Source organism: Narcine bancroftii, chromosome 1 (genome assembly GCF_036971445.1).
Source record: "Narcine bancroftii isolate sNarBan1 chromosome 1, sNarBan1.hap1, whole genome shotgun sequence".
In the NCBI taxonomy this organism is placed as follows: domain Eukaryota; kingdom Metazoa; phylum Chordata; class Chondrichthyes; order Torpediniformes; family Narcinidae; genus Narcine; species Narcine bancroftii.
Window position 1 is genome coordinate 55,508,134 of NC_091469.1, and position 19,749 is coordinate 55,527,882.

The 19,749-nt window shown below is 38.4% G+C and overlaps 1 protein-coding gene across 3 annotated transcripts in view; it reads right to left on the reverse strand.

Annotated features, from left to right (window-relative positions):
- Nucleotides 1–19,749, reverse strand: part of LOC138758317 (excitatory amino acid transporter 3-like) — a 92,676-nt gene that overhangs the window by 50,875 nt on the left and 22,052 nt on the right. The gene's annotated exons all lie outside the window — the stretch shown is intronic.

A 19,749-nucleotide genomic window follows, 5' to 3' on the forward strand; every position in this document is an offset into this window, starting at 1 on the left:
CCTTGGAATTATTCCAAGTCTCAGGAGATGAAAGCTGATTTATAAAAAAGACAAGAGCAGGATGTCTGGCAACAGATTACACATTGTTTCAATGGAAACCATATGTTAATCAGTCCAAATATCGATACTCAAGAGCCACAGAACCCACACATTCAATGGCATCCTCATCAGTTTAACTTAGAGATAGTGTCAAACAAAACCAAAGGTCCATATTTCTCTGACAATACTTTTCAACTTAACTATTGTTAATCCATAACAAGTTGCCTTTATCAAAATAACCAATGGTTCAGTTCTTGTGTAATTTGTTGAATATGCATTTTGGACCAAACATCAATTCAACTTCAAATATAATCAAAAAAATTCCCATTGACGGACAGGACAAGAACAAGAGGACATAAAATGCAAGAACAAGCACTAAAAACATACGTTTTTGCACTTCATCATTTCTTGCACAAATGATTTTGAAGGGTTTGGAATCTGGAATAATTTGTCAGGATTGGGGATGGTAAGATCGACTCCATTGTCGTGTTCAAAAGGTTACTGGATCAGAAAAAATGCAGACCTCTGAACAAAGGGCAGGTAATGGGATTGGCTGGGTAGATAAGCAGATTTACAAAGAAATGAACATTGTTTTTTTGCTTAACTGAGATTGTAACAATCATTACCAGTTGTTGGCTTGTGATAAGAAGAATAAGCAATGATTTTTAAATAATGCAATTTTTGATGCAATTTTGCTATATGAATTCACTTTGTAGGAATATTTAATGTTATTATAATTTAGACTTACAGCATGGTAACAGCCCTTTCAGCCCATGAGCCTGTGCTCCCCAATTACACCCAATTGACCAACAACACCTGATAGGTTTTGAAGGGTTGGAGGAAACAGGAGCACCTGGAGATAACCCACGCAGATACAGGGAGAGCGTACAAACTCCTTACAGACAGCGTGGGATTCAAACCTGGGTCCTGATTGCTGTAATAATGTTGTGCTAACCGTGGTATATCGCGCTAACCACTGCGCTTGAGATATTTTCATCCAATATCATACTGGACCGGAAGAAACCAACACTTCTTCATCTTTTGGTTAAGACTACACTCTGGGGGGCGTGGCAAGATGGCGTAGGGAACAGACGTGCCTTCCAGACCTCTCCTGAGGTCTCCTAAGTGCCCGTTAAAGTTCTTTTAAAAGTTTATAAATAATAAGAGGTGTTGGATTAGTGCCTAATGGTTTATATGCAAAAAAAAAGGTAAAAGAAAATATCAACAGACTGTTAAAAAACTACATTTTCTGAAATTGTCTGAGCCTACTTGTTTACAAGAAGCCAGGTCTCAACGTAGAATGGATCCAGAGGAGGACGTGCAGAGTTCGGCATTGAAGCTTTGTTTTAAGCCGGTGAGGCTCTCTGAAGGTCGCACTCAACAGCTTTCAGAACAAGGGGCTGGACGGGTGTTTTGCACGGTGGCCACTGCAGGTGTTGTTGCTGAGGCTTTAACAGTTGAATCAGCTGGGGCGCCACCAGCTGGAGAGTTAAAGAGTTGTCATTCGACTGCTATAGTGGTGACGCTGCAAAATGCATCTTCAATTACAACGGTTTTTTCAAACATCGATTCAGTGAAGATGATGAAAGAGATTTGGCTTAAAGATAACCCTGATCTTCTGTCTCCTGGCATTGCTGGGGGGACTTTGAGGGGATTTTTATACGAAGTCAAACTGCTAGAAAAGATACTAAATTAAGGGAAGGGACAGAAGATCCCGTGGTCTCTAAGGAACAGCAAGACCCCATTATGCCTGAATCTACTTCTGTTGAAATGTTTGTTAAGGATCTTGAAGATAAGAAATATTCTGTATCGAGTCACTTAGCTAATTTTGTGAACCTGTTTATTTCCAAGATTAATGCGATGGCGGAAGTCATTAATGGAGCTTTTAAGCTTGAAACCATTGAAAGATTTGAAATGTGTGATCAAGGTTTAGTCGATGCACAGGATCAACTGCAAGATGAAAATAGAATCATTGAAACATTGCAGATCCAAAATAAAAATTTAGCAAAAAAGGTTGATTATTTGGAGAATCAATCTAGACGGAACAACGTGAAAATTGTTGGTTTGCCAGAAGGCATGGAAGGACCACATCCAAGAAAATTTTTTACTGAATCGATTCCACGAGTGTTAGGACAGGATAAATTCCCTGAAGGTTTAATACTGGAACGTGCTTATAGAGTTTTAAGAAGAAAATCTTTTTCAGGACAGAAATCCAAGATCTGTTTTGATCCGTTGTTTAAACTATTGTGACAGAGAGACAATTTTACGTACGGCTATTAGAAATGCCCAACAAAATAGATCTCCTTTGATGGTTCAGAATAATCCTGTTTTCTTCTATCAAGATTTGAGTCAAGAAATTATGTTTCAACGACACGAATTTAATTCTGGGAAAGAACGGTTGTGGAAAAAAAGACATAAGGGAACATTCAGGTATTCTGCAGTACTGAAGATTTTTTAGGATGGAAATTAGCCAAAGTTCTTTGACAATCCTAAAGAGGTTATGGACTTTGCTCAGTCTCTACCAATCATGCAGTTTCAGGAACGATGTAGTCCTTCAAGGTCTCCAAAGAGAGTAGAGATATAAGGTGGGATCCAGTTTTTTAAAAGAAATGGAAGCAATGGTGACCGAAGTGGTAACGTTGATTTAAAAAAATAAATCTTTATCTTTTTTTTGAGAAGAGTTTAAATAGTTTAAATAATGATGATAGTTTAATGAAATAGGAGTTGGGAGAGAGAACTGGGTGGGTACTAGTTTCCAGAAGTCATCAGCTACCTGTGAGTTATCTCACACCCAATATTTTGGGGGAGTTACCGCTTTGAGCGGTTTAAACAGGAGGAGGTAGTTGTGACCTCCGACCTGTTTTTTTTTCTTTTTAATTTTTGGGTTAAGAAGCGAAGGTTTTTTTATTATTTTTTTTTAAATAAATAATTTTTTTTAAACTCTTTTTGTTTTCTGATTGTAATTGAGAGGGAATTAGGAGGTTTTTTTTCTCTCCTTTTTTTCTCTTTTTTTGGGTTTTTTTTCTCTTTTCTTTCTTTTTTAAGAGGATGATGTCACAGAAGATAATAAGTCAAAAATTGAGGATGTTGAATTAGATGAAGAGGAAGATGAGGGGAAAGGTGATAAGAAGAAAAAGAAGAAAATTAAGTACAAATACATTGAGGGAGAAGAGTTTAATAAAATTGTTAATTTCGATAGAGAATTTTGAAGATGTTATAAATGAAGAATATGGAGAATTTTATAAGAGTTTGAAATTTTTTTTTCTTTTTTTATATAAGGGGAAGGGAAGGGAATAAAAAGTTTATCTGATTGTTTTTCTAAGGGATGTTTTTGTTCTCTCGATGAATTATAAAGGAAACTTGATATTAATGGAAATTCTGTATTATTAATTATGATTTTTTTTGAATAACAGATATGTGGTTGATATATGATTTTAATATTTGAACTTAGTTTTAAAGTGGATTTCACTTGTTAAATACATGTATTATGTTTGATTTAAATATATGTTTAAGGGTATTATTTTAGTATTGATATTTTTTTTTGTTGTTTGTAATTTTTTTTGTTGTTAAGTTTTATCCTTTTTTTGTAAGTGGGGTTTTTTCTATTTTATTTACAATATTGTTAATTAATTCTTCACTCTTTATTTTGGGGGGAGGGTTGTACTAATTTTAAATTAGATGATTAATGTTGTGTTATAATTATTGGGGGGGTTAATTTGTGTAGTTTAATGATGTAGTATTCTAATTTTTATTATCTTATTTTTTATTATTTCTTTAAATGTAATTTTTATTTTATTCATGTCATAAAATTTTAAATAAAGTTTAAAAAAAAAGACTACACTCTCAGCTCAAGTTTTAAAATTCAAATATATTCTTCAACTTTCATTGAATAACTTCAAATTCAGCATTGCTATATTCAGAAAACATTCTACATTTGGATTTTGATATACTTTTATCTCTACATTTGACCATCTACAATTTGTTATATCACTAAATGAATCATAAATATCCAGTGTGAATGTCGCATTCTGCGCAGTTAGATTTTATTGTTTACAGCTGTCCTTGTCATATCTATTATGAAATAACTTGCGGTGAGCACACAATAATAAAGTACTCACTCATGAATTTATCTTTTCCATTATTTTATTTTCTGCAATTAACCATGCCAAAATTTAATTAAAACTGTTCCTCTTTAACCAAGATATCATTTCAATCTGGAGTTTTATAGTTGACTTTTTTTTCCGTCGAAAGCAACAGGACTGTTATCTTTAGCACAAATTCACCACATTATTACATGATGCTACCTTGTATTTTAAATTTAATTCCGCTGCATACATTAAGATGTAAAAATTGCAGGGGGGCATGGCAAAATGGTGTAGAAGAAAGACATGTATTACACCTCTCCCCAGCTGGATCATTAAATACCCGGTTTTTAAATAGCATAAAAGTGGTTAAAAATAAAATTTACAGTTATTTAAATAACAGTGCTTTATGATGGCATCCAATGTGAAAAGATTTATACCTCAGCTTCAGAAAAAACTACCATATAAAAGTGCGGAAGAATTGAGGCCTACCTGCATAGCTGAATCCACGGAGATGTCGCTGGGAGTCTCCAAGCCTCAGAGGACTCCAGCCCGTTCAAGTCTGACTCCGGCGCCAATCCTGCATCCACAAGATGGCACCGGCACATCGGTGAGCTCGGCCATTGCCGACCCGTGTTCATGTGAAGCCGCACGCGCGGGTGGCACAGCCGATAATGGGACCCGTGAACTAGCAACCTCACTGGGCGGCCCAGTGGCGTGCAGTGTAGCATCAGAGGATGCTCCTGCGCGTCCAATGGCTTTGCCTGGCCTGCATGGGGCATCATGGGTCCAAGAGCTGCTGGAGAAAGTTTGGGCTGTGGGGGAGCCCGAATGCCAGCGTCCCGAAGAGGTCGGGGTGCCAGCGTTGGGTGTCGACTTGCAGCCGTTCAGCCAAGGGACCCTCGATGACTGGGGAAGAAGAGGAACTTACCTTATTGGAATTCGTCCAGGAGGAGGAGCTTGCAGTTAAAGAAGGTGGATCTCAAAAAGTGGAAGTGGAATCTGGACTGGATTCAGTGTTTACTGTTTTGGAAGCGATTGCTTGTCAAATGCATAATAAGTGAAAACAAATATCAACTCAAATGAATCAAGGATTAATGGAGATGAAAATAAAAATGAATACCTTGTGTGATAAAATGTCAACTGTGAAGCAGGAAATTACTGTAGTTAAAAGTGATATTAATAAATGTATAAAATCAGTTGATACTGTGCAAGATAATTTTAAGAAAATTGAAACAGCTTTCTCTGAGTGTCAAACTCAGGTAGAACGTAATAGAGAAAAAATGGAAAAAGTGGAAGGTTCTTTTGTAGATTGGGGGATTCAGAAAAGAGATTTAATGAAGAAGATTGATTCGTTGGAAAGTCAAAGCCGAAGGAATAATGTGAAAATAGTTGGTCTCCCAGAGGACATTGAAGGTGCTGACCCTATAAAAAATTTTAAGCACTGGGTTCCAGAGGTGCTGGGTAAAGAGCTTTTCCCTGAAGGTTTGGAATTGGATAGGGCTTACAGAGCACTGAGAAGAAAACCACATCCAGGACAAACAATGAGAGCAGTCTTGATTCGTTGTTTAAAATATCAAGATCAAGAAATTATTTTATGTATGGCAGTGCAGAACGCAAGGAAGATTCGATCTTCATTAATGGTTCAAAAAAATAGTGTTTTTTTTAATGCTGATTTGAGTCAAGAGGTTATTAGAAGACAACGAGAATTCAATACAGCCAAAGATGTTTTGTGGCAAAAAGGCTACAAGTTTGCTTTTCATTATCCTGAAATTTTGAAGGTTTTCTATGGAAATTTTCAATCTCAATTTTTTGAGAATGTTCATGATGCTTTGGATTTTGCTAATTCTTTGCCGGAATTGTAAAGAAATGAGCATTCTCCTCCGTTGTCTCCTAAGAGGAGGGTAAATGGAAATGGGAAAAAAAGATGTCAAATTTTCACCTAATTAGATATGGGTACTTTTCACAGTCTATCGCAGCGTCATGCAGACGTATGTGAGGGGATCGTAGAGATTGAAGGAGACACAGAGGTTTAGATCCTTTTACGATGAATGTGTTGTGAAATTAAAGAATTTCTTCTGGGTGTACATGATCAAGTCTCTCCATTCCCTGCATATTCATGCATCCATCATGAAACCTCTTAAATACTTGTATTGTGTCTGCTTCCACCACTACTACAGGCAGCCTGTTCCAGATACCTACCTTAAGAAGTATATGGACAAGCTGACGAGAGGAGAGGCTACACTGGATCTACTACTGTGTAATAAGGCTGGTCAAGTGACATACCTCTCGGAGGGGAAGCGTTTTGGTGACAATTCCCTCATCTTGAACAATGATAGGAGTAAACAAAATGGTAAAGTGTTTAATTGGGGAAGGGGTCATCATGATAGGATTAGGCAGGAAATGGGAAGAGTAAATTGGGAACAGATGTTCTCTGGGAATAGCACAGAAGTAACACAGAGGATGTTCATGAATACTTGTGTGGTGTTCTGGGTAGATATGCCCACTGAAGCATGGAAAAGATAGTGGGATCAGGGAACCAAGTTGATTAAAGATGTGAGACAGCTACAAGAGGAAGAAGGAAGCATACGTAAAATTTAGGAAGCAAAAATCAGAAAGGGCTGGATCTTCTTAAAAACATTTGGTTGGATATTTTTGGGACGGGATGGGATTATTCAAGGTTACTACAGGAAGTGAGTGAAGAGATTGCTGTCAGTCCCCTTGTTTAAAAAAAGTAATCAGGAGTCTCCTGCGAATTATAGACCAAGTTCAAGTTTCTTATCATCTGATTGTGCAAGTATAGTCCGACGAAACAACTTTCTCTGGTCTTCAGTCCCAAAATATGCAAACACTCAATGAGACATATCACATAGACAAGCAATACATATTCAGTACATGCATACATAAATAACAACTGTTTAATAAATAGAAGAGTCTCAGAGGGTTAGTATGATCAGTTCATTCAGTCTATCAGCAGCATTAACTGCCCATGGGAAGAGATTGTTTCTCAACCTCGTGGTTTTAGCTCTGATACTCCTGTATCTCTTTCCCAATGGGAGTAGTTGAAAGATGCTGTGTGCAGGGTGGCAGGGGTTTTCGAGGAAGATCATGTCTGTGGTGGGGAGGGAAGCGCCTCTGCTGCCTTCATGTCTTGTGGATTGACTTCCATTCCAATGCTCTCCAACAAACAAACCGCACTACCATGCAGCTGGCCATGACACTGTCAATAGAGGTTCTGTAGAAAGTTGGCAGCATGGTGGCTGATAGCCTTTCCCACCTCAGTCTTCTCAGGAAGTGCAGTCATTGTTGTACCTTCCTGACAAGTGAAGAGATATTGTGTGTCCAGGATAGGTCACTTGTTAAGTGGAGTCCAAGGAACTTAGTACTCTACTCTATCCACTACTGAGATATTAATGTGTAGTGGAGGGCTATTCCTAATCCTCCTGAATCAAATGATCATCTCATTCGTCTTGCCCACATTGAGACTCAGGTTGTTATTCTCGCACCATTTCATGAGATTTTCCACCTCTTCTCCATAGTGCAACTCATCATTGTTGCTGATGAGGCCAACTACTGATGACTCTACTGGAGCACGATCTAGTGTTGCAGTCGTGGGGCAGTAGTGTGAATAGGAGCAGTCAGAGCACACAGCTCTGAGGTAATCCTGTGCTCAGAGTGATGGTACTCGACGTTCTGCTACCGACCTGGTGTTATCTTTCCATTGGAAAATCCAGAGACCAGTTACAGAGAGGGCTGCCAGCAGAGGCAGCTTCTCCATTAGCCTCTGGGCAATGATCATATTGAATGCTGAGTTAAATTCAATGAACAGAAGAGTGGCATTCAAGGTGTCTTTCTCGAGGTAGGTGAGGACAGAGTGGAGGGACAAGGTTATCATATCATCAGTGGAACAGTTTCTTCTACAGGCACATCGAATTAGGTCTAGTGTCTCTGGGAGGTGTGCTTTGATGTGTTCCATTACTAGATGTTTGAAGAATTTTATAATGGTGGAGGTCGGTGCCATGAGGCAGTAGTCATTGAGGGCCTCTGGTACCAGGATGATAGCTGGTATCTTGAAATCCATGACATTGATGGACTGTTGCAGTGAGGTCTGTGAAGACCCCCATCAGTTCATCTGTGCCATCCTTCAATACCGAACCAAGTATGTTGTCTGTTCCTGCTGACTTGTGTGGGATCACCTTGGATAGGATTCTCCTCACCTCAACTACATCTAAGAAGTGAGCCTTACATTAGTGGTGGGCTATCTATTTGAGAGGATTCTTTGGGATAGGATTCATGAGAATTTAGAGAAATATAATCTTCTCAGGAATAGTCAACATGGCTTTTGAGGGGAAGGCTATGCCTCATGAGCTTAATTGTGGTTTTTGAGGAAATGACAAATGAAATTTGTTGACACTCCTATCTGAGGATGTCTTTTGGAATTTCCTCAGATCCAGAAGTGTTCCATAGGATAATGGAGCACATTATAGAAGGCATAAATGGGGTACGGTTGTATATAGATTACTTGATCCTATGTGGATCCACATAAGAACAACACAATGAGAGGCTCATCAAAGTGCTACAATGCATCCAAAAGTATGGATTAAAGTTAAACAGAGAAAAACGTCAGTTTGGTGTGAAGGAAATCACCTTTCTGAGAGATACACTGTCAGAGGCAGGTTTGGAGCCAGACAAGGGTATGGTGAAAGCAATTCTAGAGATGCCCAGACCCACTGACAAAAAAGGCATATTGAAAGTGCTGGAAATGATTGATTTCATTGGTAAATTCATAGCAAACCTGTCTTCCAAAACAATGTACTGAAGGAAGTTGTCACAGGACAAATGTGAATTCAAGTGGACAGACAACCACAGGGATGACTGAAGACCACTAATTACAAAACCAGTGCTTTTGATGTTCTTTAACCCATCCGGAGGACAAAAATATCTATGGACACTTCAAAAGACAGAATAGGTGTCATACGACCTCAGGCTGTAGGAGAAGATTGGAGGCCAGTAGTATACGCATCTGGGATGATGACAATATCTGAATTTTGATATGCACAGATTGAGAAGAGTGTTTAGGTCTGGTCTACAGACTTGAGAAATTCCACAGTTATGTGTACGGTCTACCAACATTTGTGGCAGACAGACCACAAGCCATTAATAACCATAATCAAGAAAAAATTCAGTGAGATGTTGCCTGTGAATCCAAAGACTGATTATGAAGCTACAAAGTTATGACTTCGAATTGGTATACACGCCAGGGAAACTTATTGTGTTAGCTGATGCATTATCCAAGGCTACAACACAGAATGAAGCACACAATGAGAGTTCCACAGAGACAGATGTGAATCTCCACGTGAACCTGATCACTGAATATCTTCCTGTGTCTGACATGAAATCCAAGCAGATCACAGTTGAAACAGAAAAGGACACATCAAGAACCTGAATGAAAGATGGCCTGGAGGTGAATGTCAGCCACACTACAACATCAGAGCTGAGCTGAGTGTTGTCAATGGGCTTCTGCTTAGACAGAGCAGAATTGTTATTCCTCAATCACTGCAACAAGATGCTGAAAAGGACATCTTGGAATGGGAAAATGCAAGAGGAAGGCCAGAACTGCTATTTATTGGCCAAGGATAAACGCTGACATTGACAAGATGGATTCAAGCTGTAAGACTCGTTTGAAACATCAGGAGAAGGAACCCATGACCATAACTGACTTACCAGCAGAACCATGGCAGAAAATAGGAATGATCTGTTCCACATGGATGGAAAAATTACTTGCTGGTAATTGACTATCTACCAAACTATCCAGAGATTGTGTTGCTTCCTAACATGTTTGCTGCTGTGTGATCAAATATATGAAGTTGATCCTTGCAAGACATGGAATTCCTCAAATTGTCTACATTTGCAATAGACCATGCTAAAGCTGTAGAGAATTTCAGAACTTTGCAAAAGAGTATGATTTTTGACATGTGACTTCAAGTCCTCTGCATCCACTGTCAAACGGTAAAGCAGAAGAATGAGTTCACATACTTAAACAGTTGCTTAAGAAGGCATAAGACAGTGGCTCAGATCCTTATCTAGCTCTATTAAGTTACAGAGCTTCACCACTTCAACATGGCATGTCACTGGCTGTGATTCTGATGAGATGTAGACTACACACCACACTTCCCTACTCTGCAGCCCCAATCAAAAGCAGAGATGTTGTAGATGTCAAACAGAAACAAAAATGTCTGTAATGGAGACAAAAAAAAAACTATGACAAGTCAGCAAAAACCTTAGGGCCACTGGCACAACATGACCTAGTGAGACTCAGAGATTCCAACACTTGGAATGAAAAGACTACTGTTCTGGAGAAAGTAAATCCAAGATTCTGCATTGTCAAACAGAGGATTGTCAAATACTGAGGAGGAATCAAAAGAGCCTGTTGAAAACACAAGGGACACTGTAGGAACTGAAAAATGCAGAGGATCCAGCCTGCACAACAGCAGAGGCAACATTACCAGTGCTAGAAAGTAGTGGACCAGCAGAGCTGATCCAACCACTTATGTTAAGAAGATCCACATGCTTTATCAAAGCACCTGACAGACTGAATCTCTAAAAGAAAAATAACTGGTCTCTTAAAAAGTGATGCCTGTGTTTACATTTGTGTTGAACTGTAAATTGAAATACTGTATAAGTGTGTCATATTGCTTGATTAAACATCTCAAGGAAAGGGATGTAATGATAGGGTGCAATGATAATCCTGACCACTAGAGGAAGTCGGAGATGAGTTTGTTGCAGCTAGGGGTGGATTCAAAATGGTCATGAATGGTCATGAGTACTGGAGCTAATAAAATATAGTTGTTTTAAAAGAACCAAGTTTCTTTATTATAATAAAAGAAACGTCACAAAGGTAACATGCCAAACACCTTCTTCCCCATCCTGTTTCCCTATGTCACCATTTCCATGGAATTACCTATGCACCTTCACTCTTGGATCTTTCTGTTCTACAACCCAATCACTGACCATCCAAGTCCTGCCCTGGTTTAACTTAGCACAAGCACCAAGTCAGAGAACACCCATTATTTAATCTGAGCTCCATCACTTTCTAATCTTTCAGGATAAATCAATATGTGGCAAAAGAAACTGGTCAGTATTCCCTGGATAATGAAATCTGCAAAATCCTATCTTATTTTTAGAGCAGAGTTATTCATTCTTTGAAAAGTTCTGAGGTTATGAAGGACGTTAGTTTTTTTGATTTAATACAATCAGCAAGATAACAGTACACTTTTGACTCATAAGAGTTCTTAATTACATAATCTGTAACTTAATTCAGTACAAAGGATCACAGCAAGTAATAAATATGTAAATCCTGATCCATAATTCGAATGTAATAAACATGCACAATCATCCATTGCTAAGGGCAGACAAATTTATGAAACTAAAGCAAATGGATGCAGATCACTAATTGATGAGGAAGCAGGCAAGGAGGCCGAAAGACTTGCATACGTTTCAGCTTCTCTCAATGATTGTTTTGATTGGTATCATTTTGTAGAGTGATGGGTGATTTAATATCAATTATGATAATCGTACAATAATGAATGATCAGCGGTTCTTCAAGAATGGGTTTTTCTTCCCATTTCTGCAGATGTAATTCAAATAAAATTTGAGTGAATTTTTTTTAGCACTATCCACTGATAAGCATTATGGAAAACCTTTTGACAGCTGTCAATTTGCATTGTAAAATATATATTTTTGAAATTTTAGACAATATTTTACAAAGACTTTACCCAGAAGATGGCTGGAAAATGGAACTTGTATCCACATGATGTACTTGACGCAAGTGGAGTGGTAGTTGGTTAATCAAGTTACTGAACAAATAGTAGAAAATTTTTGGGAAGATACAAGTATTTTATTGGGACAAGTTATGAAGATCTGAAAGACCCAAAAATATTTTTGTTAGGCCAATATTTCTGATGTAAAATGAGATATTTTTCAGAGGAAGTTTTTAAGTGTAGCAGTAGCAAAGAAATGTATGGCCATAATGTGGAAACTAGACAATAATGTGGGGTTGAATAGATGGCAAATGGAATTTTAAAAACTGTATACCGTTAGAGAAAATAGCGAATAATTTACAGAATCAATCTGAAAAATTTTATAAGATTTGGAAACCTTATGTGGACTTTATTGGTAAGAGTTAATCTGCGGCGTCCGCTGCTCCCACCCCAACTCACCCTAGTCAATTTAAGGTCTAAGAATATATTTGTAAATTTGAAATTTATTAATCAATGAAGAATATATGATTAATTCTTTCTTTTTTGGGGAGGGAGGGGGAGGGTAGGGGAGAAAATATAAATATAAAATTATGCATTCTTGCATCTTTTTTTATTCTGTATGATTATGGATAAGTACTGTGTTATTGATGCAAATGTAAAATAAAATTTTCAAAAAAAATTACTGAACATATTTAAATTATATTCTAAAAGGTTTGATAAAGTAGTGTAGATTTATAAAGATCAGAAACATCAACATAGACAGTTAAGCCATAAATGACTTCTGTTATTATATGAATGTGATATTTTGTCATTTAGGATGACATTTCAATGCAAAACTGAAGGGATGATATCTCTGGGATCAGCTATCTTTCAGAAAAGATGTAAAACTGAGGCCCCATCTTCCTCAAAAATGCTTTGAAACAAATGAGAATAGTTGATGAGATTTCCCTGTCTTTTGGACATCATGAAATCTCAAAACGAATGTGTGGAAAACAGATTATCATGACCTGCTTTTGGATCTTATCACACACACCGGTTTACTTATTGCAATTGCACAGTATTCAAGGTAAGTTTACTTTGTTTGATGAAAAAAGCTTGCATATATGTCTTTGGTCACAAAAAAATGCCATGTAATGATATCTTAAAATAAAATTATTTTTTCACAGCTCTTTTAATTGCCCATTCATTCATTTTGTATGACAACTTGATGGGGCATTGTCCTTTTAAACTTTTTATACTTGTTACTTCATTAATTCAAGCTACTTGATGCATCAGACATCTAGTTTTTGTGGCCACATAGATTGAGAAACCAAATCTGCTAAAGATGGACCATCCCCTTCTTTTTTTTACCTATTCAAGCAGTGAAAGTTAGGACATAGATAATGAGATAATGGAGTCTCACTGTCTAACTCTCTAAATGAATAGTTACAGATGGAAAGCACAGACCTAGAATAATTGAGTATCCAGGTCTGCTGAAGAAAAAGAAATGTGTGCCATAGGGCCCATTATCTTCAAGCAATTTCTCAATATATTAGGCTGTGCTCCAGGGAACCACAGGTGGAATTGACACTCTGCAAACAGCCATAGTCATCTCAATGCACATTATATATTGGGCTTCCCACTGGGGTTCTATGACATGATTATAAACAACCATGGGGTCATGCAAATATGCCTTCCACTTAGCAACAGGTAAGTCTAAGTCCTGCATATTAGTAACTGGATGACTAACCAAGAACAGGATGAATCATTTATTCACAATGGAACCCATATCCAGATGGTAACTAGTGTGCGGACTTGTGAGTCACTTAACCAATGCCCATCTAATCCCAGAAAGCTGGGAAGTACAGTCTGGCAGAGCAGTATCTGAGCTTGCAAACAAGCAGCTAAGCCCTTCTGGCCCAAACCTCCAGAGCTTGTTGACCATCACCTTTCAAGAACATTTTGTAGCACTAAAACAGTGAAGTGAGGATTTATGACCAGGCATCAGAACTCAACATGTGAATGACCAATCTTAACCATTTTGCACGAGTCCATGAATCAATAACATTTACAAATCTTAAAACACAGAAGGATGACATTTGGAAAAAAAAAACTGAACATGTTTGTTTATAAAAAGGACCAGATTGTCCTTTGAAAGTTGCCCTCGATTATTTGCTGCCTTTTGCATGATAGATTTCACGGAGTTCAACTCAGAAACAGGGCTTTTGGCTTGTTCATACTGATTCAGATGACTATCCATGCTAATCCCATTTTCTTGCATTTGTCCCATATCCTTCTATTCCTTTCCTTTCTACATACCTTCGCAAATGTGTTTTTTTAAATCTCTGCCATTGTAACCACCTCAATGACCTCCACTTCAGCTTGTTCCGTATACCCACCACCCTCTTTGGAATAAAATGCCCCTCAGATCTTCTTTAAATATCTACCTTATCACCTGAAACCAATGTTTCTCAGCCTCCCCTTCTCTTGGAAAAAGACTTGGACTATCTTTATCAATTTATGCCCTCATAATTTTATAAACCTCTATAAGTTTTAACACCACAACCTCTTGCACTCCAGTTACAACAATCCCACTCTATCCAAGCTCTCCTTGTAACAAAAGCTCTTCATTCCAAGCGACTTCCTAGTACTTCTGAGTGAATCTCTTTTGCATTCTTCTAGCTCTGCCACATCTTTTTCACAGTGTGGTGAACAGAACTGCGCACGATATTCTAAGTGTGGCTAATCAATGTCTTGTACATCTGCCACATGTACCCAACTATATTACTCAATATTCCTGCCTATCAAGTCAAGCAAGTTAAACACCACTTCACTACCCTATCCACCTGTGTTGCTATTTTCAGAGAGCTATGAATTGTATCCCAAGTTCCCTCTGTGCATCATGGATTCTAAGGTCCCTGCCATTTATTGTAGGTTAACAAGAAGTTTGCAGGTGCTGGAGAATGAGAACAATATACTGAGAACAAAAGCGCTGGAGGATATCAGCAGGTTCTGCAGCGTCCATCGAAAGCAAAAGGCCCAAAATACACTACCTCACACTTGTCTGGATTAAATTCCATCTCCTGCCCCTTCACCAGCTTTCTAGCTGATCCATGTCCCACTGTATCCTTAGGCAAACATCATTAACATCTTCTCCCTTTTTATCCAGATAGTCCTCACTGAGTGTCAGACTATGTTTTGCCAAGTAGAACTTCATGCAGAGCAGAGCTGGCCTGACAGGAATGTACAGCTCACCAAGACATTTTGTCAGATGGCAATTTTCTGCATTTGGTTGAATCATTAGTCTCTCTGATCCATTGAAATAGGGAAACAGCATCTGGAAAGGTCAACTCTGCCTCATCACCTTTAACTATAATCATTTTGTCCACAACAGTCTTTCCCTAGATAAACCAAGAAGTTACTGAAGGGACGCTCTGTTGTGGACTAAAGGTTGGTTTAAAATTCTAACTGTAGCTCTTTGATAAATGTACTCCAATTTCCATTTTGATATTGATAGAATATATCCAATGTATTTTGCAGTGATGCAGCTGAAGACATTAAGTATGTAGGACAACAGTCTTGTTAGGAGGCCTGGTCCAATGTCACGATTCATGCAATTTGTACCAGATAAATAAGACTATCCAGAAATGAATTACCCCACTGTGGCTTCAAGTGGCCTGACCATCCTTTAGGCTGGAGGAAGGAGAGATCCCGGGAAAGGGGCTTGATGGGTGGCTTAATTATGTGGAAAGGTGGATCTTCAACCACTCAGCCTGAAGATTTGTGCCTGGAGCATCTTCTGGACATCCATCCAATGAAGGAAACCCCCCTCTTCAAATGACCTCTCATTTGATTTGGACAGAGTGTGTGAAGCACATTCTGCCCAGCTGATCTAAAAATAACTTCTAGAATTCCTGATTGTCAAGGAGCCTATTAGCACTCTACTGCCTGACTAAAGGGACTACTTCTGCAATATTGCATTAGCCTGGGGAATCATTATCATGTCCACAATTATAATGGAAATGGTGGGTCAGCACCCATCATTTTTAAGTGCTATTGTCACATTTCTGCTAGGCAGAAGCTTCAACACTCAACCCAATCCAGCTAATTACAACCATACACTTCTTGCTGGCTGAATTGCACGAAGCCTCCAGATGAGAATAAATTATGTCCAAAATCATTCCTCAGCTATTGAAAGAAACTCATATATAACTGAATTTATTTCCTGTAAATGAAAAGATTGAAAGAGTATGACCCAATGCTCTTGAAATGCTGAAATGCATAAAGGATGCAAAAGGGATAAAGGATCATTGATTTGACTGTGAAGCAATGATTTAAAAATACAAGCCTTGAAGGAGCCTAGAAAAAAAAATGCTTATCATTTCACTTAACACAATTGAGCCTAGCTACTACTAAAGTAGCTAATTTTTAAAAAAAAACTTATTTAATATTTGATTGTGAAAGGGGTTCCTGTTTGAGAGGATCAAGCGCAATATTCCCTATGGGTTCTGACCCAACAAAGTTACATAGAGGTGTGCTGCCAATGGGTCAGAGACAAGTGGAAAAGTGGTTAAGTGTGACAGCTACTAAATTTCATAATATTGCTTTGCCTTTCATTGATATGTTAATTCATCATTACTTTGTAATTATTTTAACCACAATTTAACCTTTATAATTCCAAAATTTGTTGTCCCCTTAGTCAATGAAAATTTCACAATAAAATGAAGTTCAATGGTAACAATGGTAATGTGTGCTTAATGTGTCTGAGAAGTAGATCCAGTGATTCAATTTATAAATAAAACTGGCTTGGTGATCAACTCTGATGTGTCCAATAGTACAGTTTCTCTGAGGGCGCGATACTTTTATGGGCAGCTGTTGCCTCGGAGTTCCACCCATCAGATTCGATTGTGACCTTGCTAGAGAGTTTATACCATAGAACCATGGAACATTAAAGCACAGAAACAGACTCCTTCAGCCCCTCTAGACTGTGCCAAACCATTTTTCTGCCTAGTCCCACTGTTCTGAACCCAGTCCACAGCCCTCCATATCCCTCCTGTCCAAATTTTACTTAAATGTTAAAATTGAGCCTGCATTCACCAGTTCAGCTGGCAGCATGTTCCACACTCTCACCACTTTCTGTTTGAAGAAGTTCCCCCTTATGTTCCCCCTCAAGCTTTCTCCTTTCACCCTTAACCCATCCCCTCTGGTTACTGGCAAATTTCTACAGAGGTGTGGTGGAAAGTGTGCTGATCAGCTACATCATGGTATGGGAACACCAATACCCATGAGCCCTAAAAGGTAGAGGACACAGCAAAATCCTCCCCACTATTGAGTAATCTACCTGGAACGCTGCCGTCGGAGCGCAGAAGCAATCATCAAAGATTCACAGCACCCAGCACATGCTCTGTTCTTGCTGCTGTCATCAGGAAAGAGGTATAGGTGCCACAAGACTTGGACCAGCAGGTTCAGGAACATCTGCTACCCCTCCATCATAAGATTACTCAACGACAAACTCAATCAGAGACTTATTTAAGGACTCTTACTTGTGCATTCTATTGATTGCTTTTGTTATCTCTGCATTGCACGGTCAGTTTGTTTACATTTCTTTGATTTGTATCCATGTTTCAGCAGTCTACATTTTGTGTTTTGCTCTATCAATTAGTGGGAATTCTGCTGTGCCTGCAGGAAAAAGGAATCTCAGGGTTGTATGTGATGATATGTATGTGCTCTGACAACAATTCTGAAATCTGAATTGCATTAAGTCAGCTAGAGTTAAACAAAGAACAATTAAAACCCTTGATTTATGCCAATTCAATTCGGGCAAGTATATGTGCAATGGATAAAGTTGCAGGTGCATGCATCCTGCAACCATCATTAATGTTTTAGAGATAGAGGCAAATGCAAATTATACAATTATTTCTGAAGTGCCACCTCAAAACCAAGTAAATTTAAACATCCCAAAGTAGATTTGCTTGGATTTTAATGAAAGAAAGAAATGAATGGGGCAAATAATCTCCATGATTTGCACTTATCTTTCAAGACAACCTAAGTGAATCTTGGTAAAAAATGGAAAAATATTAATAAATGGATACAAACGACTTCCATGAGATGACTTGTGACAAAAGCTTTTATTGAATAATTAACTGATTTAGAATATAACTTTACCCTCCAGCAGTGTGAGTGCAATTCGTGATGCAAAATATAAATTGCACAAAAGCAAAAATATTTTATTAGGCAGCTCACATAATGAGTCTCTGATTTTTTTTGTGTGTATTTATGCTGAAAATGTTCACCTGTTTTTCACTTTTGGCCTTAACTGACTTGTTTTGAATTTCATTTGCCTTTTTATTCAGTTTTTTTTTATGCTTTAGCTATAAAAAGAAACATTTAAATCTTGTTGGATTTTTGTATTACTAAAGCTTGTATTCTCTCAGTTAGTTAAAAATTATTCAAATTGTAAACAGTATTATCTGTGGAGGAATGGTCAATTTTTGTTTAATTGATTTTCATGTCAAACTTGATATAAATTTACTTTTTTTTGGCAAGAATCACTCAGAAGGGTTGATATACAAGTGAGATCAATGCTCAGTGGAATTTAAATCTTCTACATCAGTTTTCACCATATCACTTCTAATAGTAGCAGAAAGACATTCAGTTAGATTGAGAAACAGTATGAATTGATTTATTTAAATATAATATGCTCTTGGCATTGAAGGACACAGAATTTGCAAAAGCAAGCAATTTATTACTTAAGCTTTCATTCATAGGTGCAAGGCAACATGAATTTAGAGCAAATAAATCCTGCCCAGTTTGCTTTTTAAAGGTCATGTTGGAGTAACGCAAAATTTAAGAATATGATGAGGGAGTGAGATTTTGCATTAGTCAATGGGGTTTAAATTGATGTCTTCAAATGGCCACAATGATTAACTAGCCTCCACTAACTTTATTTCAGACCAAATGCCAATACCATACTGACTAATGAGTGCAGCCTTGGCTAACATACTGCTAAGTGGCTGCATGCTACAGCAATGACCAATATCAAATTTAACCGTCATCATCCAGCATCCTCAAAAGGAGAGGTTCTGTGGAGGAGATCAAGGATCCCAGATGGTATGTTGCCTCCCTGGTGCCAGGGTCCAAGATATCTCAGATGGAGTTCATGGCATTCTCAGGAAGATGGGTAACCAGCCAGATGTTGTGGTCCATGTAGGGACCAATGTGTGGGTAGGAAGGGTGAGGAGGTCCTGCAAGTTCAGGGAGTTAGATGTGAGGTTGAAGGATAGGGCCTCCAAGGTAGTGATCACGGGATTGCTACCCATGCCACGTGCTGGTGAGATTAGAAAATGCAGCTTTACACATGACTGAAGAGATGGTGTAGGAGGGAGGGCTTCGGGTTTCTGGATCATTGGGCTCTCTTCCAGGGAAGATGGGACCTGTTCCGATGGGATGATTTGTATCTGAACTGGAAGGTGACTAATAACCTTATGGAAAGGTTTGCCAGTACTGCTCCAGTGGGTTTAAACTAGATTTGTAGAGAGAAGGAACCAGAGTGCCAGAGCAGAGAGAGGAGTGGAGGAGGGAAAAGATGATGTTAAAATTGCATGTACTGTTAGAAGTCAATGGGTGGAAGTGTTCTCAGGTGCATCTATTTCAATGCAATGAGTATTGTAGGAAAGGCAGACAAGCTTAGACTGTGGATTGGCACACGGAATTATGACATTGTGGCCATCAGTGAAACTTGGTTGCAGGAGGGGCAGGACTGCCAGCTCATTGTTCTGGGTTTCCATTGCCTTAGATAGGATAGAACGTGGGGGTGGGGGGTGGGGGATGAAAGGGGAAGGAGTGGCTTTGCTTATTAGAGAAAATATCACAGCTGTGCTCAGGCAGGA